The sequence below is a fragment of the Sceloporus undulatus genome, chromosome 2 (assembly GCF_019175285.1).
Source record: "Sceloporus undulatus isolate JIND9_A2432 ecotype Alabama chromosome 2, SceUnd_v1.1, whole genome shotgun sequence".
Lineage (NCBI taxonomy): Eukaryota > Metazoa > Chordata > Lepidosauria > Squamata > Phrynosomatidae > Sceloporus > Sceloporus undulatus.
Window position 1 is genome coordinate 20,444,136 of NC_056523.1, and position 22,459 is coordinate 20,466,594.

Genomic DNA, 22,459 nt, shown 5'->3' on the forward strand with positions numbered 1-22,459 from the left:
TGTGAACATGGACTTTGGAAATGTGTCACAGCTGTACGTTCTCCTTCAAGAGCCAAAACACAGGCAGATGGGGGTGAGCAGCTGAAGTACCAGAGAACTCTGCCAAAGCCTTGTGTTGCTCTTTGCACAAGGAGAGAGGCCTGCAAGGTAGTGCTAAACAGCACTTTTTCATTATCTGAAATTCCCATGGAAATGACTGAGCTGCCTAATGAGGAGGTCCTGTCTTGGAGACCAGATGGAAAGCCCCTATGGGCTGACTTGAGTTCTGCCTGTTTTTCCTTCAGAGTTTTTTTTAGAAATTAGCCCTGTGCACGGATGAGAAAATACCTCACCATCTGCAGGCTTAAATTGCAGCCTTTTGCTGTGTGTTTGAGTGCTGTTTCCAGCGCTCATCTCATCCTTACTTTTCTGTTCTAACTACTAGATCATATTCATGTTACCTTGAGAAAGAATAGATCATAATTGCCTAGCTGTATCTGCTCTAACTGTGAATAAGGCATATGATGTAGTAATGCTGCTAAATGGATGGAGCAAGCTTGTTTTCTGCTGCTCCAGAGAATAGGATCCGGAACAATGGATTCAAACTACAGGAAAAAAGATTCCACCTAAACAATAGGAAGAACCTCTAGGCAGTTAGAGCTGTTCAACAGTGGAACATGCTCCCTGGGAGAGTGGTGGAGTCTCCTCCTTTGAAGGTTTTTAAACAGAGTGGACGGCCATCTATCAAGGGTGCTTTGATTGTGTATTCCTGCATGGCAGACTGGGGTTAGACATCTCTTCCAAGTCTAGGATTCTGTGATTCTAAAGCAAAGTGAGTTCTGACAATGTCTGGATGGGAGACTCTCTTGAAATTCCATGTTTACTATGTCAAGTTTCTTTGTGGAAGGAAGACGGGGAGTCATTTCATCTTTCATTTGAACATCAACAGTTATCTCCTTTCATATTTTCTGGGTCCTGACTATTCACTAGAACTTCCTCTTGGTTTCCTGGATTTGCTGGTGCCGGCGTCCTGGGGTTTGAGTCCATTCTGTTCCTTTCCCTTCCCTTTTGCAGAATGATGCAAGGACTAGGCATCATTCTGTTCTGTTTCTGATTAGTGGTCAGGCAGCTGTGGTGAGGATGGGATGGAATGAGCTGGTCCTCCTTTGGCGTCTGGCTCTCCCTGTGTTCAGTTGCAGCCTTGATCTGCCGAAGCAATTGTGAGCCAAATAATCCAATAAAATCTTTTTTATTGTTGGTGCTGTATATATTGCACTTCTGAGTCTGCTACAATCTGATTTGTTTCCCTAATGGCATCATGAAATCAAGGAGGGCAAGCGAGCTGGGGAAGTGAGCAGGGATTTTAACCTCTGTCCTTTAAACTACATTGCCTTCCTGTGCAGTAAATTGGATTTCTCCTTTCCCCATCCCCCAGCAAAGCCTTGGTTGAGGAAAATTTGTAGTAGAACCAGGAGCTGCATGTAAATCTGTCCATTACAAAGCTCCAAGATATATACCATTGTTGTATCTCCGTTTCCTTCCTCCCCAGCAGTTTCTTCCCATCTCTTTCAGCCCCATTGTACCTGTGTAGGAGACAAAACTACACCCAGCCATAAGTGACTCTTCGGTTATTCTCTTCTTCCCCCATCAGGCTTGTGAGGAGCCTGCTAATGCTTTCTCTTCCTCCCTTAATCCCCTTCCCATGAGAGGAAGACTATGCAATGTGGGATAGGCAGCCTAATATCTTTCCACTGCTTTCCACATGGTTCTGCCCTCCCCTTCGATATCCTGTTTATCTCTCAGCCAGTTCTCTCTTTATCTTTTCCTTCCCCAACAAAAAACAGGCAACCAGCTGGCTGAGAAGAGAACAGTTAATGGTTAACGCTTCTCTGTGGGGAAATGTGGCAGCAGAAATTAGCTCATTGCGGTGGTTGCTTGCTTTGCTAGCTAATCATCTCCAGGAAATCTGTTTTTCTTTCCCCTCTCTTTTCTTCCAAAGACTGTTCCCAGCATTTTAGCAACCATCCTTCAACCTTGGCTCATGCTCCTTCCCAGATATTCTTATCCAGCTCTACCCCACTGTTCACAGAAGAGATCGTATTTGTCCACAGGTATAAAACGCTGCTTGGCTTTTGCAGCTGAGTTGAGAACCTGATCCAAGCTTTGACTCCAGTGGGCCTTGCTTGTGAGTGGAGAATATGCCAAGGAACTGAAGCTAGAATCCAGTCCTCCGGTTTTCCCATGCTGATCAGTGTAGCAGTTCCAAGTTTACAATGGCCCAAGTGAAAACAGAGAAGCTTGAGGGCCGAGTTCTGTCATTTGCAGTCTCTCTTTAAACTTTTGTTAGCTCCCAAATGTTCCATTTGCACTAATGCGGTTTAAGCCTGCCTACTTCAGATTGGAGAGCAGAGGGCCACCAGCTTCCTGAATGGTGGTAGAAAGCAACTGCTTTGACCCTGCCCACCTCCTTCCTACAAAGGAGGAGCCACAGTCCCAGATATCTGGGAGGGAGTGAAACTATCACTCAGAGCTTCAAACTTCAGCGAGGCAGTGTGCCATTCTCTCAGCTTGTGCCGCCAAACGGGTCTGACAGAGTGCAGGAGTCTTGCCATCCTCCCACAGTTGGAAATCGGATCTCGGCAGAAAGATTTCCCCCCCTAAGCAGTTAAACCTGTCAGAGAGACAGAAGGCAAGTTTGTAACATTGGATTTGGGCTGTTGATTGGAGAAAGCTCTAAAGTGGGCCAGGGGAAAGTAAAGACAGCTTAACAGGAACAAAGTGTTCTTGAGCTGGACTTATCTCTCTGTCATGGGCCAGGGAATGTTTTCCCCAAGCTGGACTTTATAATGGGCTCAGGACAACAATATGCCTATTTTGGCTCCTCAAAATGTGAGATAGAGGAAGGAGCTCTGGGACTGAGCATGTGACCACAGCAAGATAATGGTGGTGGAGGTACAAGTTGAATGTTGAAAAGACTGGAACTTTGGCCTTATACAGAGAGGGGATATAAGGAACACTGCAGTCAAGCTTTAACGTGGTAAGGTCCTTGGAGTGTATAAATGTATAAATTTTAGCTTGTTTCCAAAAATTCTGTGTTTATTTGTGTGCCTGTAGTGAACTTGACAGGCAGCGGCTATGAATACAATCACACATAGAAGGTATATGTGGCTGTAAAAAGTGTGTGTATGTGTGAGAACCAGCATGGTGTAGTGGTTTAAATGTTGGACTAGGACATTGGGAGATCCGACTTTGAATCCCAACTTGGCAGGAAAACCCACTGGGTGACCTTGTGCAAGTCACTCTTTCTTGGCCTCAGAGGAACTAATTCTGCCAAGAAAACCCCATGACTTAGGGTCACCATAAGTTAGAAATTACTTGAAGACACAAAACGTGTGACAGTCAAAAGTGTGTCTGATTGTGGTGTGTGTGTGTTTCCTGTCCATTAATGAAATGACTGCCTATACACATGTGCAAAATTTAGAGAAATCTTATCAGATATCACCCTTTTGGTTCTGGAGTAGTATTTATGTATGCTGTGCCAAATACATGCATATGTCATTCCCTCATCCCATTTCATCCTGTCCAACAGTGTTCTTTGAATTGCAGGGCCTTAGAATTTCCCCTTTTTACCTATACTAATACAGTGGCCCTTGGTATCCGCTGGGGTTTGGTTGCAGCAGCCCCCTCCCTCGGATACCAAAACCTCAAGTCCATTATGTACAATGGCCAAGTAAAATGGTATCCTTTATATAAAATTGCAAAATCCAGGTTTGCTTTTAGGAATTTATATATTTTTGGCATATTTTCAAGCCACAGATTGTTGAATCTATGGGTAAAGAATTTGTGGACATGAAGGGCTGATCGCAGAAGTGCCTGCAAGCCCTTATTTTCAGTAAACTCCAGGAGCAAATCAGACAATGGGCTACTGCTTCTTTCTAGAATTGTTTCAAGGGAAAATAATCATTTTGATTGTCTTCTCTTACTGCTTTTTGGCCTCTAAAGGATTTGAAAATAATAGGAACTGATTTTTTTTAAAAAAAATTGCATCCCATGTCTTCTGTCCCCAGTGGGATTTTCAGGGTAGCTTTCTTACAAAATACCACTCAAAATATTTCAAGGCTGTCTTGAGATCTCACTATCTCATGAAGTGGTATATTTTTGGTGGCTGAACCACGGCTGTAACAGCCCTGCTGAGCTTGCTAGTCTCTGTGTATAAAGCACTGTAACTAGGTCTAAGTCCAAGGTTAAATGATAACGTACTGATAGATTGCTAGCCTGTCCCATGATTAGTGGCTGATGCTTGCTTTTTGCTAAATATTTGGGACTCTACATTTTCTATTTTTGGGTAGTTTTGTTTCCCATTATCCAATACATTATAAACATTAGAGTTTAAAAAGTTCCAGGGCAAAGTCTATAATGCTTTTAATTTCTGCATCCTTACAGAGTTTGCAAGGCTGTCATTCTCACCTTTAGCTGGGGAAAACTGAATTGATCTGCCTTCTTTCCAAACCCAGAAGGGCACAGAGCAGAAAGCAGGACCTGATGTCTGTAAATATAAAAACCAGGGTGGAAGAGGGAGTTACCGTCATTGTTCTGTGTACCCTGATACCAATAACCATGAATCTGCAGCTGTGCTGACTTCCTGAAAGGCCAACTCAGTGTATTTAGGTTCACAAAAGTGTGAAAACAGAATTTACTTCCTTTAGGCAGGGCAGCAAGTTAACAAAATATCATCTAATGCATTGTACTGAGTTAGAATTTGCCTTGAGGCACCGTATCAAGCATGTTAAAAATGCACCTAGGTGTTCCTGTTCCTGCCAAAGATGTTAGTAATACTGGTTATGTGCTCTCATACATACTGGAGAGGCTTTATAGTCCTTTGAGAGAGACATGTACTCAGTTTTGGCTGGACTAGAAAATTTGAGGGTGTTACTTTTGTTTTGGACAGACTTAATAATAATAATAATAATAACAACAACAACAACAACAACTTTGTGGCAGTTGGGGTGTATCTTATAATTCAGGTCTGGGGACAACTTTTTCTGAACAGGCAGTCCTATACGGGGCTGTAGTAGTCAGTTACAGGTCATTACCATAAAAATGTATTTAAAGAGGATAGTTCTTACCTTAGATTTTAGGTCTCAGTGAATTCTAAATATCTTCCATCTGTGCAGAATGTTCCATTGGGCTATGCGAAACACAGTTTGGGTTCAGTGGATGAGTTAAGTCTTCATACTGTACCATTTTTCAATTTATGCATTTGATTCTGTTTTTACCTCAACTCCTCAACATGTTGTCAATGTACAAAGAAAGTTTCCACAGAGCTACTTGCAAGGGGCACAAAGGAGACTCTTGAGTACAGTCGGCTCTTCTTATATACTGATTTATTATACACGGATTCAAGCATCCACGGTTTGAAAATGTTCAAAAAAAGTATACATTTCCAATATCAAACCTTGATTTTCCATTTTTTAATAAGGGAAACCATTTTGCTATGTCATTATATTTAATGGGACTTGAGCATCCACGGATTTTGTTATCCATGGGGGATCTTGGAACTAAACCCCAGCATATAAAAAAGGGTCCACTGTAGTATCTTTCAGTTTGTGTCAGTCTCCTTTATACACAGGGATATGCACTCTCAATCAAGGCACAAGCCAGTTTTTCTCAAGTGAAAATATTCACAGGCCTAAAGAGTATAACCTTGGTTAACCTTTTAGGTCACTGGTGTTCTCAGTAAGTTGTTTTTTGGAGGGGAGTTCTGATTTCCCTGCCCTCTGTTTGATCACTTTGTCTAGCCTTGACCCTGAAATTAGGATTTCCTCCCAGAAATGCAGTAGAATAAATCTTAGTCTGTAGTTTAGAATTCAGAAATGTCTCATCTCTTAACCCTGAAATGGTAATGGTAGTGAACTGAATTCTTGGAACTTATGATTAAAGTCTTACGATCCGACGCCTCAGAACCCATTGCTTGGAATAGCTGTAGTAGGCCAGGGGTGCCTGTCATTAATCTGTTTGCTGGAAGAAGATAGTTGCATGTTGCTTCCCGTAGTGGGAGGAAACAATCCTGTTCCATGGAACAGGAGTTTTTCTTTACACTGCAAAAGGCCATTCTGTTCCCTGTTCTGGTGCCTAAGGAGATGTTATGTAATGAAAGTTTGGATAAATCAAGTTATTCTGCTACCAGCACAGGAGTGGGGCATATCTCCCTATTAACAGCAGATCAAACCTCTCTTCTCCAGTCTCACTCATTGAAAACAGCACAGATTTACCCATGGCTGGTCTTCAGGAAGTATCTGTTACAGTTTGCCCCTTTTATCTAGAGCAGGGGTAGGCAACCTGCGGCCCGCGGGCCAGATGCAGCCCGGCAAGGCCTTGGGACCGGCCCCAGCCCGGTCCTGCTGCCGATTGCCGCCGGAGCCTTTGGCCTATCAGGAGGAGGCGGGCAAGGGGGGCAAGTGGCGGGCAAGGGGAGCAATTGTCTATAGAAGCCTCCGAAACATGCATTTTTGAAAAAATCAGCAAATTTTTTAGCATGTCCTCCATATTTTATAAAAAGTGTCCTCTATTTGAATTTTTTGTCCTACATTTGTTCCGGTTTATTTGTGTATTTAATTTTTTTTAATTATTTAATTATTTATTTTTGGGCTTCGGCCCTCCAGTTGTCTGAGGGACAGCAACCCGGCCCCCGGCTCAAAAAGGTTGCCTACCCCTGATTTAGAGGGCTGAGATCCCAGAAAACTGGTTGGTAAGGAGGACCCTTCCCACCTACCCTCCAAATAGGAGAGAACTGTAAATACAAGATCACAGATATTATGAGATCCTGAACAATGATTCCAGTCATTGACCAGTCTTCAAGCACATGTCCAGATCTAAAATGTAGTTATGCTACAGGTAGGCAACACTGCACCCCACAGATATTGTTGAACTATAGCTCCCAACAGCCCCAGGCAGCATAGCCAATGGTCAGGACTTATGGGATCAGGAGAAGTCCAAATCTTCTGCTAGCATTAGATTGTCTAGCCCTGAGTGGGACCAGTGTATAGGCATGTGTGTATGTCTTTTAAAAAATGGAATGCTTCATGATCTATGAAAATAAAGCGTTGGTGCAATGGAGTGGTGCAGAAGCAAATACTGTGGTTGATATATTGTACTGCAGATAATATGTAGTAACTAACATAGAACTAAAGGAACAAAAGAAGACTCATTTTGTCAGAAACCCATCAGTGTGTGTTGGTAGGCTCCCTTTGGCACCAGAGTTTTCCTCCTATGGGTGGAGCTGGAGCTAGACTAAACAGAGACAGGGACTGGTTGACCTTCCATCTTTTCTTTTCAAACCAGGCCAGGGTTCAGGTTTAGGTAGTCAAACAAGTTAGGTTACAAGCTTTTCACTGACAGCTTGATAAATGCTTTGAATGGCTTCAGTGTAGCTTAGTCCAGGAAAAAGGCATAGGAGTGGGAGATAGTTGTCTGGGCCTCTGCTCCTGGTAGTTTAATGGAGGCTTGGCTATATTTACTCATGCTGTGTTCAATGGGCCTCTGTTTTTACTAGGTACAGCTTACTCAAGGTGTCTCCCAGGCAAATGGTAAGACTGGAAAGGATCTGGCTGATCTGAAATTGCTGTACTGAGGAAGCCACATTTTGTACATAAGGCCCTCTCTCTTTCATTGACATGGCTTTATTTTAGTAGAACAAATGAGTTGAACAGATTCTTAGGCTGGTACTGGTTCTCCCCTATGATTTGGGGCCGGGGAGAGTAGAGGGAGTGGTTCCCAGTTCTTGGGGGGAGGATATCTCAACTCTGCTGCTATTGGTAAGTAATACAAAATATTTGTTTATGTACTTGGAATGTTTTCATTGTGCTAGGGACAGATGTATAGCCTCCAGGGTGGTTTACCAGACCAAATATGAGGACTTTTGTTCTAGTGGGTAGTGTTGGGGCTTGGCCATGGGTTCCTTCATGATGAAGACCGCAGGCATAACTGAAGACTTCCTACTGGCACATAGACAGGTATGCAGGCATTTTTTTGGACGGCCTGATCAGGGGGAAAGTACAATAGATTATTCTCTGTGTGTGGCAGACAATAAAAACAAGGAAAACATGGGCATGAAGCCTGTACACAATGAATCTCTAAAAACTATAGTACCATTTAAGAAACAATAGGGAAGTCTGGTGGTGAACAATACAACATGTATCTGCATACAAAAATACCAGTTTTGTCTTATTCTAATAAATAACGAACTATATGATAATATCATAAATATGAAAACTAGGGGGTCAGTGAACTTATTTTTCAAAACTTTTAAAAGAATAACAATCTCATTGAAACAACAGAAACAAAACAAGGCAAAGAATTCCACAATTATAATAGTAATAACTCAAAATCAATCACAATACAAGCAGCAATAATGATGTCAATTAGAACACAAATTTGTGTTCTGTTTACAGAACATAAACTCCAACAATTTTGAATATGATGTATAAAGTCCATTAAACTTTAAATGAGGCATAAGGTCCTTTGAACTTAAAGACAATGAATTATAAAGGTCTTTGAACTCAGAGATGGGTATTCCCAGAATCTTTTGAACTGTTTCATAAAGTCTTATCAGTCTTACTCTTTTCTTCTTTTTGAATTGTTTATACTTAATGTTGTAATGCTTTAATTTATAAAATAAATTGCATATTACATGAAAAATTTACTCTATAAGCAACCCTCATGTCCATATGAAATTGTTATATCGTTTGTTATTTATTAGAATAAGAAAATATTGTATTTCTGTTGTTCCTTAAGCAGCATGAAGAATAGGCTACTTACTTAGCAGCCTCCTCCAAAATTTAGGTTTTGTCCTTTTTAAACTGAGGATCAATAATGTTAAGATGGCCAGACCTTAGACATATAGGCTTAATTCTCCAGGCTAATTCACTCTACCTTTTGTAATCAGCATTCTAAATTATCTTTTTAAAATGTGCAAAGTATGTAGTCCTTACAGTTGTAAAATATGCACAATCAGTTTCCTCTCATATATATAGACACAGAAGTCTTTTTACTGTAGTCAGATTGCCCTGTTTTTTATTTTTTCTTCCATCTTGATATCTCTGAATTGGATATAGAGCACATAAGGAACAATATTATGGGAGGAATATGCCAGAGAATTACAGGTTGCTCAGTTCAGAGGTTTGATGTGGGAAACCAGAGGGAAAAGACTGATTACTCAAGTCCAAGTAAAGTCTCAGGTTTCATCCTTTCTCTGTTACTCCCAGTCACCATACATTTTACAGAATTCTGAGTGTTACAGTCCAAAAACTAACTTTTTGAAGCTCTGACACGGTGCATTGCCTGTGAGCCTAAAGGTTGAATTATTATTATTATTATTATTATTATTATTTATTTATTTATTTTCCGCTTTTTCACTATTGTCCCATCATCACTAATACTGTTACTCCTTTTCTTGACTGTACTGTATAAGTCTATAAATTTTCGTCAAAAAATTGACCCAAAAACCCCAAGTCGACTCATCCATGGGTCATTGTATGTACTGTACTTCAACTCTTTTTTTTTTAAAGGAACCATCCCCTGTTGAAAGTAATCTGTCCTGGTAGCAGTGATCCCCACCCCCTGCTTTATTCTCTCATCCATCCAACCTTCAGTATGAACACAAACAGTTATGCCTGCTGGAATTTTGTAAGTTCTTTGGCATCCTTTAGAGCAGTGGTTCCCAACCTTCCTGATGCTGCGACCCTTTAATACAGTTCCTCATGTTGTGGAGACCCCAACCCATGAAATTATTTTCGTTGCTACTTCATAACTGTAATTAAATAGGTGTTTTCCAATGGTCTAAGGTGACCCCCTTGAAAGGGTCATCCGACCCCCAGAGGGGTCTCGACCCACAGGTTGGAAACCACTGCTTTAAAGCCTTTGTTACATGGCCTTAGGTTTTACCCTCAACTTATCCATGGGTCGTATCAAAATCCATAATTTTAACCCCAAATCCTGCCCTCATCATATACATGAGGTCAACTTATAGTCGAGTATATATGGTATCTAATGCTTTTAAACAGCCATCACAGGCTAATGCCTATTTTGCACCAAGCTGGGTTTTACTGGAATGGTCAAAGGCCTATTTAGTCCTGCATCCAGTTTCCCTTCAGTGGCCAACCAAATGCCTTAATGAAGATGGTCATTGTCTTCCCAAGCTGTTCTTCCAACCTAGTGTTCAGCAACACACTACCTCTGATCTTGGAAGTAGCATATATTCATGATATAGAGTGATAACCAGCTACTGGGCAGCAGCTACACAGTGCTCTACTCAGGAAATGAAAATACATGAAGAAATGGAATAGTGTTCATACTAAGAGATATAACGAAAGCAGTCAAGGGATACAACACAAAGTTGGATTGGATCATATCAATAAGGCTTCAGGGAAAACTTTTAAAATATTACCATAATCCAAGTATATGCACCAACCACAGAGGAAGAAGAAATTGAGAGATTCTATGAAGGAGTCCAAGAAGAAACTGACCACACACCAAAACAGGACTTCAAACTAAGCATTGGTTACTGGAATGCTAAAGCAGGTGGCAAAGAAGGATCAAAAATAGTAGGAAGATTCAGACTAGGTACAAGAAATGAAGCAGGAGAGCGACTGTTGGATTTTGTAAGGCCAACAACCTATTCATTGCAAATACTTGCTTAATACAACCAAGGAGATTGTGTGTGTGTGTGTGTGTGTGTGTGTGCATCACCAAGTGGTCAATACAGAAATCAGACTATATAATGGGAAGCAGAGGATGGAGAAGCTCTATCCTTGCAGCCTAAAACTAGACCAGGTGTAGACTGTGGTACAGATCATGAATTACTTTTGTCAAAAATTAGAGTGAAACTGAAAAAGAAAGCAAAAACAGTTGTCATACCAACATATGATCTTAACAACATCAACAGAATTCACAGACAATGAAAGAAATAGATGTGAACTATTAAGCATAATTGACCAGGAACCAGAACAACTATGGTCAGAAGCTAAGGACATAATCAAGGAAGAATGTAGAAAGACACTATCACTGGCCAAAGAAAGACAAGAAACAGTGGATAACAAATGAATTGCTTCAAGCAGTTAAGAAAAGAAGAGAAGCAAAGAGAGAGAAAAAGACTAAGATTGTGAAGAGCATCAATGGGAGAACTAGACAGGATCCTAGAGTGTAAAGATATACAACTGAGCACTAAAGTGAATATCGTCCAATCCATTCTATTCCACATTGCCATGTATGGATGTGAGACCTAGACAGTTAAGAAAGTGGATAAGAAGAAAATCAACTCTTTTGAAATGTGGTATTGGAGAAGAGTGCTGAGGATACCTTGGGTGGCCAGAAAGACAAATGTGCTCTTGAAGAGATCACACCTGAATTCTTGGAAGCCAAGATGATCAAACTGAGGCTGTTATACTTTGGCCACATCATGAGAAGGCAAAACTCACTGGAAAAGACTAATGTTAGAAAAGATAGAAGTTAGTAAAAAGAGTGGAAGGCCATATGGACTCAGTCAGGGAGGCTATGGGCCTGAATGTACAGGACTTAAGTAGAGCAGTGGAGGATATGGGGGGTTTGGAGATGTCTCATACACAGGGTCGTCAGGAGTCAGGGTCAACTGGTTGGCAGTTAACAACAACAATATACTCCTCATGGCTAATAGTCATGTAGAGCCCTGTCCTCCATAAATTTGTCAAATCCTTTAGGATGCTTTAATATTATATTCTATGCAAAGGACTTTTGTCTGTTTTCAGTATACCATCTCTCCAATATTATTAATGATTTTTTTATGTAATCCCTCTGTATCTGGTATGTCTCAAGACATCTTTTGTATGTCTCCCTTAGACCTTAAAAAGTCCCAAATGCTTTAGTCTTTCATCAGAGGGATGATGCTTCAGTCCATTTGTCACTTTTAAATATCTGTTTTATCGCTTCCCCATCTTTTGGCCAAGTGAAACTTGACACAGAATCAGTACAATATCCTAACTACAGTATTGACATTATTATGTGTTTTATATAACAGAATTATGATACTCTTGTGTCCTTATTTTCAGCCCTTTCCCTGAAAAATTGTGGCATTTAGTTTACTTTTAACTGGCACCATTTACTAAGCTAAAATCTTCATTGACTTTTTCACCATGATCTGTTACTTTTTTCTGGGCTAGACACAGCCAGTTGCAATCCCATAAATACACAGAGTGATGGGATATTTATTTATTTTTGTCCCATGCACAGTTAATTGCTCTTTGAATCTCATCTGCTCTTCTAATCTCATCTACTGTTCTGCTGCTGATTCATCTTGCTCTTCAAGAACAGAAAGCTCTTTGTGAAGCTTTTTTTGGGTCTGCTTAGGATTTTTAGTACCTTTATGCCATCTTAAAACTTGGCCCTCTACATCAACTTGACTAATACCATGCTAGGATTTTCTTCATGTTTTTTTTGTGCCCACATCCAGTGCTCAACATTTTTGTCCTCATTAAGATGAAACACCAGGTGCTCAGTTTTAAAGGAACCATTTGTATCAAGACAGCCCATTTTCTTTCAAAACAGAAGTGTTTTCTAACCTAAGATCAGGTGAGTTTGCTGAGTTTGAGAGAATAGGTCTGAAGTACAGTTGGCCTTACTTATCCATGGATTTTTATACACAGATTCCAGCATCCACGGCTTGAAAATATTTTTTAAAAGGTATAAATTTCAAGTATCAAACCTTGATTTTTTCCATTTTATCAAAGGGACACCACTTTGCTATGCCATTGTATTTAATGGGACTTGAGCATACACAAATTTTGTTATTCATGGGGATTCCTGGAACCAAACCCCAGCGGATAACAAGGGTCCACTGCATGAGCCAGCATGATGTAATGGTTTGAGCACTGGACTAGGGCAATGGTCGATCAGGCTTCAAATCCCAGCTCAGCCATGGAAACCCACTGGGTGACCTTGGGCATGTAGCACTCTCTCAGCCTCAGAGGATGGCAATGACAAACCACTCTGAAGAAGTGTGCCGAGAAAACCCTGTGATAAGGTCGCCTTAGAGTTGCTATAAGTCAGAAATGACTTGAAGACACAAACCCCAGCAAATTTTAAGAGAGAGTGTAAAGGTTTTATCAAGCTGACAAAAGATATAAAGTTATTTGTTTATTTGTTTATTATTGGATTTATACTCTGCCTTTCTTCCAAGGTTGGATCCAAGGAGAAGCCAAAAGTCATTAGCCAGAAGACTGAATCCCATGAAGTGTATAAAACTGGAATCAAACCTAAACCTCTTTGTTTATTTTGGGCCTTAAATCGTTTTTCTCAGCTCTTGGCTGTGGGCTTCTTGTTCCTAAATTTCTGACATTATGCTTTTGTGTCAATAGGAAAAAATCAGGGATACCGAGCAACCAAGTGCACATACCCTGTGGTATTGGGTCAGTTTTGTAGCTTATGTTTAGCTGTGTCTGTTACTACTTGATATCCTTTAAAGGGGATATTGTAGACTCTGAAAGGCACAGCTTTTGTAATCTAGATTTGTTCCCAGTACACATTTGTTGAAGTGAAAAAATTAGTTGCTCCATGCTGGTTTTGAAGAATCCTGATGCCAGTTTTGAATGAATTGTTTCAAGAAAAGACCTCTGGATTCATGAACTTGGTTAAGCCATTACAAATGGAATTATAGTTGGGGAGATGAAACAGGAGAAAAAGAAGATGAGGGGAGGCAACAATTTTGCATTAGTTCATCACCTTCTCTCTGGACAGAAATGAAAAGAGTAGGAGTCAGTTGAAGGAGTCTTCATTATACGTAATGATTAAGCTGATAAACGCATTTTTAAAATGTATCATGTCTGAGGGGTGGAACAGGTGCAGTATAAAGCAAGAGTGATGTTATTTGATGCTACTGATAATATGAAGTAGTGGGCTGTCCTGATCCTACAGGAAGATAGTGTGTGTGTGTGTGTGTGTGTGTGTGTGTGTGTGTGTGTATTTAATCATGATATTGATTACCAATATTTATTAATATTCTTAGTGGTCATTTAAAAAAGGACTTAGGGTGGCACTCAGCAGTGCTAAATCATTTTAAATTAAAATAAATTATCCACATCACGCTAAAATGAAACACACACACCCTCAAGTAATTAAAATGCCAGTGACAATTCTAAACAGCACAATGAGTTGATGCATTAAAGCAGCTCATTGTATACAGAAATGGTCAGAACTGTTCTTCGCTGGAATATGCTGCCTCAAAGTGTGGTGGAGGCTCCTTTGGAGGTTTTTAAACAGAGGCTGGATAGCTATTATTATTATTATTATTATTATTATTAAGCTTTATTTATATAGCGCTGTAAATTTACACAGCACTGTACATAAAATCATTTAATTAGACGGATCCCTGCCTTCATGCTTACAATCTAAGAAGACACGACACAGAAGGAGAAGGGAATGGTTGAGGGGAAGGGGATCAGGTCCAGCATTCTTCTCTCCCTCTGAGTCCTGGACCAAGGCAGATGGACAGATGGAGGGATCTGTATCTTAAGGATAGGCCTGATGGCATTGGCTTACCCTCTCTCCCCCTCTGAGGCCAAGATGGAGTTGGATGCCTTCGGGGAGGGCACAGTTCCTTTCTATTGGGAGTGCTTTGATTGTATATTCCTGCATGGCAGGATGTTAGACTGGATGGCCCTTGTGACCCCTTTCAACTCTTAAATGCATAGTTACCAAAAGGAATAGCAGTGTCTGTATCAGAAAGGCCTCACTGAGGAGAATGTTCCATAATCCATCCCCTCATTGGATGGCCACCATCAGAGAAACCTCCTCTTGTTGCTGTCCTCCCTTGGAGGGGCTTTTAGGGAAGGGCTTCAGATGCTGATCTCAGAATATGATTACATTCAGGGTCAGAGAGGCATTCCATATAGTGTTGCAGGTTAAATAGGTTAAGATATGTTTGTAAGATATGTTACTGCTACTGCTGCTGCTCTGTGAAGTCTGTTTGACTACAGATGCCACAGCCAGGAACTAGCCAGGTGGGCACTCTGGAGTGTTAGCCAGCTACTTGAAGAGCCCTGTCCCTGCTGCTTCCTGCTCCAAAGAGCTCCTTTGCTCTCTGGTTGCAGCAAGAAACAGCTGACAGTGTCCATACAATCCAGGGTCTTCAGAGCCCAATAGTACCCAAGTGCTTTGTTCTGAGGAGCTTTCAGAGCAAGGTATTGTGAAGCCCTCTGAAAAGGCTCAAAAGCAAATCTCAGCTCTGTTGCATCAGACTTGCCAGGGCTGGTATTTGACCTTCAATCAAATTTCATGAGAGAAACCTACTGTTGTATCTAGAGCTGTTCTCCTGATGTATTTTCTACCTATGCAGATATCTATACAAAACTGCCTTCAGGTAAAGAACTATTCTAGAATTCTAGCTGTTGTGTAGAAATGCATACAGCATTTCAGGAGGCCAGGAAGTGAGTGCCTCTTCTTATGAAATGCACTGTATATACTTGACTATAAGTCGACCTCTTGCATAAATCGAGGGCAGGGTTTGGGACCAAATTATGGATTTTGATATGACCCGTGGGTAAGTAGAGGGTAAAACATAAGGGCATGTAACAAAGGATCTAAAGGATGAAGCAAAAGAAAATGATGCCAAAGAACTTACAAAATTCCAGCAGGTATAACTCTTTGTGCTCCCGCTAAAGGCTGGGTGGATGAGAGAATGGTGTGGGGGGTCAGTGCTTCCAGGGCAGATTACACTCTTGCCTTTCGCCAGGGATGTTTCCTTTTTAAATAAGATTTAAAAGTATAGTACGTACATTGACCTGTGGATAAGCTGACTCAGATGTTTTGGGTTAATTTTTTATTAAAATTTGTAGACTAATTACATAAATACTGTGTATATATACATTATTTACTTTTGATAGTGAGTGTCTAGGAGAATGAGTAACACTAACTGGGTGGGGAGAGATGAGAGATAATTATTTTTTGCCTCTTTTAATGTTTTAGAGATTTAATGTCACAATCCCATCCTTGGACATGGAACTCCACCCGATCCTGCCTCAGCATTCTATTTAGTTTGTCCGTAATCAGATGTACACCAACAGCCATTGGGGAATAAATACGACATTCTGGCCATATAAAACCACACCAGAATTGTGTGATTTTTTTTCTTTCCACCAGAGCTAGTACAGCCTTTGCAGACAGAATCAGTTATACAACTAAACTCCATCAGTTCAGCAGCTAAAAAAGCCAACATAATCCTAGACTGCATCAGTGGGAGTGTAGTGTCTAGATCAAGGAAAGCAATAGTGCCACTCTATTCTGCTTTGGTGAGATCTCTCCTGGAATACTGTGTCCAGTTCTGGTATCACAATTCAAGTGGGATATTGACAAGCTGGGGGAGAGCCAGCGTGGCATAGTGGTTTTAGTGTTGGATGATGACTCTGGAGACCAGGGTTCAATTCCCAGCTCAGCCTGAAACCCACTGGGTAATCTTGTGCAAGTCATATGCTCTCAGCCTCTTAGGAGGCAAACTTCTGAACAAATCTTGCCAAGAAAACCCCATGATAGGGTTGCATTGGGTTTACCATAGGCTGGAGCAGCTTAGAAAGTTGGATATGTTTAACCTGGAGGAGAGAAGCTATGCTTAAATATTTGAAGAGATATCCTATTGAGCAGGTGGAGCAAACTTGTTTTCTGCTGCTCCAGAGGCTAGGACAGGAAGCAATGGATTCAAACCACAGGAAAAAGGGATTTTACCTAAACAGTAGGAGGAACTTCCTGGTGGCAAGAGCTTTTCGACAGTGAAGCCCACTCCCTTGGGTGTGTTAGAGTCACCTCCTTTCGAGGTTTTTCAACAGAGTCTATATGGCCTTGTCAGGAGTAGTTTGTGTCTTCCTGCTTGGCAGAATGGGATTGAACTGGATGGCCCTTGTGATTTTATTCCAACTGTATGATTCTGTAATTCCATGATCATTCTAAGGAGAGGATTTTGGATTCCTTGCCACAGGCTTTTCAGTTCTTTGTGCATTGTTACTTCCTGCTCTGCTTGGAAGTAAACTGTTATTTACTTCTATAATTATAAGCTGTACTGCTGCTATAGCTAGAGCCACAAGGGATATTGCTGGTCTGCTACCCCCTGTGAAAGTATCTGGAATAGTCTGCCTGCTTTTAAAGTTGATCTTATTCCTTGCAAATGGGGTGGGTCCCCAGCACATGCTTTTTGTACAGAATGTCCCAGATTCAGTCTTTGACATTTCCAGGTAGGACTGGGAAAGGCCCTGCCTCATATTCTGTTGAGCTGTATACCTATTCATGTTGACACTGCTAAGTGAGAGTCACCAATAGCCTAAGTCCAAGGCAGCTTCCTGTGTTCTGTCATGGGGTGGATTGGAAGGAAGTTGAGCAACTGTGATAAGTATAACAACTACATCTCACTTTTCTTTTCTGACGTTCATACTACCAAGCAACTGGAAATTTTTCTAAGACTTACATTTGTGTTTCTTTTTGTTATTGCTGGCAGCCACAGGTGGAATGTAGGATATATTTGTGGTCTGTAGGCTTCATTTTTTTTTGAGAGGAGCCAAAATGGAATTCTTCTCTTATTCCTCTGCATCACTAAATTGAAAACTTGTGACTGTTTCTAAACTCAGCTCATCTGTACCATGATCTGTACCACCCTTTGCAGACCAACATATTGTTTCAGCTACTGCCTGTGTCACCTTAGTTTAGTGAATTGAATTGCCCTTAGAATCTGAAAGGCGTTGGTATTGTAAAATTCTAGAAGGACAATGCTCTGTCAGCAAACCCCTTCCTTCCAAATTCTTATCTAATCTTTGTTTTGCAAAGCATATAGACAATACACAACTTCCTGTTCTGTGAAGGAAGTGCAGTCCTGGGTTTCTTGTGGGGAAAAACAGTGCCTCTGAGAAGGTTCAAAAGCAAATCTCAGCTCTTTTGCATCAAACTTGCCTGGGCAGGCATTTGACCTTTAGTCAGATTTCATGAGGCAAACCAACAGTTGTATCCAGAGCTGTCCTCTTGATATATTTTCTACCTGTCTCCATTTTTCTACATAGAACTACCTTCTGGTAAAGAACTAGTTTAGAATTCTAGCAGTTATATAGAAATGCAGAAGGCATGTCGGGAACTAGTGGGAGGCCAGGAAGTGAGTACCTCTTCTATGGCTCTTTAGTAAGGATCTTGCTTAATGAGGTTGGGGAAATGTATTTCCTTTTGATGATGAATGCCTGGGAGAATGAGTAACATTAACTGGGTGGGGAGAGGAGAGATATATTTATTTTTGATTCATTTAATGCTCTCTAATTTTGCTTTTTTAATTCTGTCTCATTTTTAAGAGGCATCATTCAGGCTGCTAGCATGTTTGGCACCACCGGGCCTCAAGGCTATTCCTTGTCCTGTTTGTGTGTTCAGGAGGAGTGGAAGAAGTGGCACACAAGGCACTGGTGGATGGGCATGCTGGATGAGATAGGGAAAGAGTAGCAGCAGCCAGCGATTGCCTCCTCCTTTTCCCGTCTTTCCTACACTGGTGCTGACTCTCATTGCCAGTTCAGCTTGACCAGCCTTAAATAAAATTACTGTAATTCCGGATCTAATCCTATATAAAGGGCCCAGCCAGACTTGGATCACAATAAACTGTTTGGATGACACAACTAAAACCAGACAATATTTGGTACAGCCTCAGCATGGGCCCATGGATGCTGATGAGGAACTGGCAAGGCTTCCATCATCCTCTTTAGGTACCTTGTCTAGCAAAGGACCCATATCAGATGTTTTTAATCTGGCTTTCAGCTACAGTGGCAGACTGAAGTCTTCTGTTGTTTCAACCATCTCACTTATTAAGCTACTCTCCAATTGAACTTGCAGACTTCCTGTTTGCAGACCCCAATGTTGTTACGCCTTGAGACCAATAATCTTCTTTTCCAGTGCAACTCAGGACAACCAGTTTCAATCCATTTGGGCCCCACACGCTAAGTAAGTCATATGCTCAATTTGTTTTTTTTGTGGGGTCAGGTGACCATTGGTTGTAAGTGACACCAACAGAGGTTTGATACAGCAGGGCTCTGTGGTTTCTACAGAAGCAGAGAGCGCGTGGAAGCAGCTGGATGAGGTACCTTTCTGGACTGCTCCTTAAAGATGTTCTTGATAGATCTGGAAAGCTGTCTTCTTAGAGCCGTAGTTAATTTTGGGAATATTGGCCTGTTATCAGCATTGCTTCTAAGTATCCAGTTTAGCTGACTAAAACAAAGGCTTGGTTTTTTTGAAGGGCTGAAGGAAATGAAGCTGTTGGGGTGACAGCAAGATTGCAATCTGTGAGATACTCCAAACAGCTCCAACAAAATTGGTTTGGAATGTGCCATACCTGTTCTGTTGGAGCATTGGCAGTGGAGGCAGCAAGCATGGTGACTGATGTAACTATGCCAGTATAAGTGATGGTGGTAGCACAGTGCTAGGGATCAAATGGTCATGAGTGATGGCAGGAAGGAGAAGGTTGTCATCTTTGTCACAAAAGAGAGATGCCCTATGAGATCCTGAGCTGCTTGGGAATGAACAAGGTGGTTTTCTCTGCTGCCCTCCCACCAACACTCAAAATTGCTTTGAAAAGTACCTTAAAGTTAACAAGATGATTCTAAGAGCTATATGATGCAAAGCATTTTACATTGTAAAGTTACTTCTGTCCATTCTGTTACCACATACTTCAGAGTGTGAACCCATTGCATGGAAAGGCAATGGAAAAGACCCTCATTAAAAAATCTTTGGAGAACGCAGGTTTTGGTTTCACATCAACCATGCTCGTTCTCTTGGGTAGAGGTGATCCTCTCTCTCTCTTCCCACTGCAGCAGGTTTTTGCCTGGCTGTGAAACCAGCCACCTTAAGTAAAGGAAACTACCATGATTACCCTAGATGTCTTCTGCCAGAAAAACAACAGGAGAGTAATCTTGCTAATTCTCCTTTCTCATTGAGAATGGTCTTTTTGCCATGTAACAGTGGATCTGCCTTTGTGTGATGGCCATGGAAATTACCCTGCAGGGTTCCATGAGATTAGAATGGTCTCCCATTGTATTTAACACCTGCTGAAGCTCTCTAGAGAATTGGAATATGATTTAGTGGTTTCTCCAATATTTTGAAGACAGTGTCCATCTTGGGAGCACCCAGTCTTATCTAGATCATAATAAGGTGTATATAAAAATCTTTATACTGCACCTTACCTCATCTGCCTTGGATCTGATCCAAAATACCTCTTTTTAAAATTCCTGTGGATTGCACTTAGATAGCAACCCTGTGGTGACAGAATCTCCAAGGCTGCATGGCCTAAAGAACCATTGGGCCTTGCTTTTCAGCCATCCAAACTCTGGAGGGGAAAAGCTCTGGCAGGGATGAAAGTGCATGAAGAGATTTTCCTTCAGAGGATAAATCCTTGGAGCATCTGCCTTACATTTTTTTCTCAGTATGCAAAGGGAAACTAACCTTGAAACTAACTGTGCAAAACAAGTTGTAGCATAAGCTTTCATAGACTTAGTCTACTTCCTCTGTCTACAGATGCTTATGCTACAACTTCTTTTGCAGAGTTAATCTCAGAGGTGCTACAAAATCCTTTAGCATACTGATATTCCAGACTAACATGGCTAGGTATTCAAATTATTTCTCTCAAGTATAGGATCATTTTTAAATCTCTGCTTCCCATCTTCCCCCATGAACTTGGCAGAACCTTTCCTTTCTGTGTTCTCCCCTCCTCCCCAGCTGTCCTAGCAGCATGGATTCTGAATCGACCAGTCTACAGGTCCCAGTCAGCCTGTCTGTGTTCTTTCTAGCCCCTACCAAGATACATGACCCTACCAAGGTCATGTAAGGAACTTGACTTGACTTTAACAGATGTTGCAGGAGTCTGCTTGAAAGCTCTGCTGAGCAGGGCAGATGGACCTCGCAGAGACACCCAAACTACAGCCTTTGTTTCCCTTGGTCCCTGGGATCTTCAAACCTCTGCCTTATCTCTACTTTCAGATCCCAAAAGGCTTCAGGAACTGAGTGTGTCTAGGTAATTTCATCCATATCTGGGTACTATAGTCTGCCAGCTTCTGTATGGTGCTGAGAATTCAGGTGAGCAGGGGTGTTTGGAATTGGACACTTCTCATGAGAACAAAAATCTGTCCAACAAATTTCTTGAGGTTAGTGCAAGCCTGTTTCAATACACTTGAGGGCTAGGAGACATTTTTCCCTCTTATGTTAGTGATTTACTTTTAATTTATACTGCACCTTTCTGGCAAAAAGGGGGGGGGCACCCAAGGCAGTTTGTGGAAAGAGGAAGGTGAGTAAATCTTACTGTGGAAATACTTTGTCTAGAACCAATATTTGTTTTCATGGTTGGTATCCAATGGGAATAATAACTGCATCCTGTCCTGCCTTTTCAACACTTAATGGGATATTTCCTGAATCCTTTTTTTAAAAAATGTTTCTCTCTTTGTCAGTTGGTGTTGAGATATGCACACCCATGCATTTTGATAAGGAAACCTCTCCCAGGTCATCTATTGTCAGACACAGAGGCTTCATCTTGCATGTTTCTGTGCCCCAGCAATAAGGTGGAGGCTCAAGTATGAAGGCTTTCATACTTTGTAAAATTATGCAGAAGGCAAAATAAAATTCCGTATGAGAATGCATTGTGAATTAACTAATTTCTGAATATACAGTAGAAAATGAATATCTGAATAGTGTACATACTTTGCTGTGCTGTAAGTAATATGCAGGACATGAAACAGAGAGTGATATCACTTAGAATATCTTGAGGGACTATCATTATGCAGTGACAGCAGTGTTGTTGTAAAGGTCCCTGAGGAAAGACTGAAAAGAGCAACAGTTTCCTCAGTCTTGGAACCCTAATGGCTTTTTCACATTGTTCGTAAAATAAGGATTGGAATGTGTGTGTGCCTTCAAGTCACCTGTTGACTTATGGTGGCCTCATTAATTCCATAGGGTTTTTTTTAAGACAAAGAATACTCATAGGAGGTTTTCCTAGTTTCTTCCTCTGTAATATAGCTTAGAGCACCTGGTAATCGTTAGAAACTTGTTTTCTTTTTGATTAGGTGTTCCAGAATTTTTGAGGATCTTCCACATTCTGTGTTTGACGCCAGCTTGATTGTGTGCCTGTGTGTTTATGTTCATGTAAGTGCATGCACACATGTATTTTACCATAGTAGTACTGGTAATACTTAGTAGGGATCTGCATAGAACGTTCTTGTGTAACTGTCTTCTTACTCCACTGTACAACTGTTTACATTTTGGTGCAATTTTGTTGTGTGGTTCTGATCTAAAAACTGGAAGCAGCTGCATCCAGAGTTGTGTAGAGGTGACCTGATAATAGCTACCTGCAGCAGGTAACCAGTAAGTGAGGATCTTAAGACTTCTGAATGACTAAGTACTGCATAGTCTTGACTACGTTCTGGCAGCCAAGTACAAATATGTGTGATAAATATAAATATTT

At 41.1% G+C, this 22,459-nt stretch overlaps 1 protein-coding gene across 7 annotated transcripts in view; it reads left to right on the forward strand.

Moving 5' to 3' along the window:
* The window catches only part of MGAT1 (alpha-1,3-mannosyl-glycoprotein 2-beta-N-acetylglucosaminyltransferase), a 49,275-nt gene that overhangs the window by 16,694 nt on the left and 10,122 nt on the right, over positions 1 to 22,459 (forward strand). The window contains exons 1-2 of one of the 7 annotated variants that reach the window (XM_042455013.1): positions 1,889 to 3,016; positions 20,986 to 21,081. The exons of 3 other annotated variants lie outside the window; for them this stretch is intronic. The gene's annotated coding sequence lies outside the window, so the exon portion shown is untranslated. Of the gene's footprint in view, positions 1 to 1,888; positions 3,017 to 20,985; positions 21,082 to 22,117; positions 22,141 to 22,459 lie in introns of those variants that run through there. 3 more of the 7 variants (XM_042455010.1, XM_042455009.1, XM_042455015.1) reach the window with 3 other exon arrangements.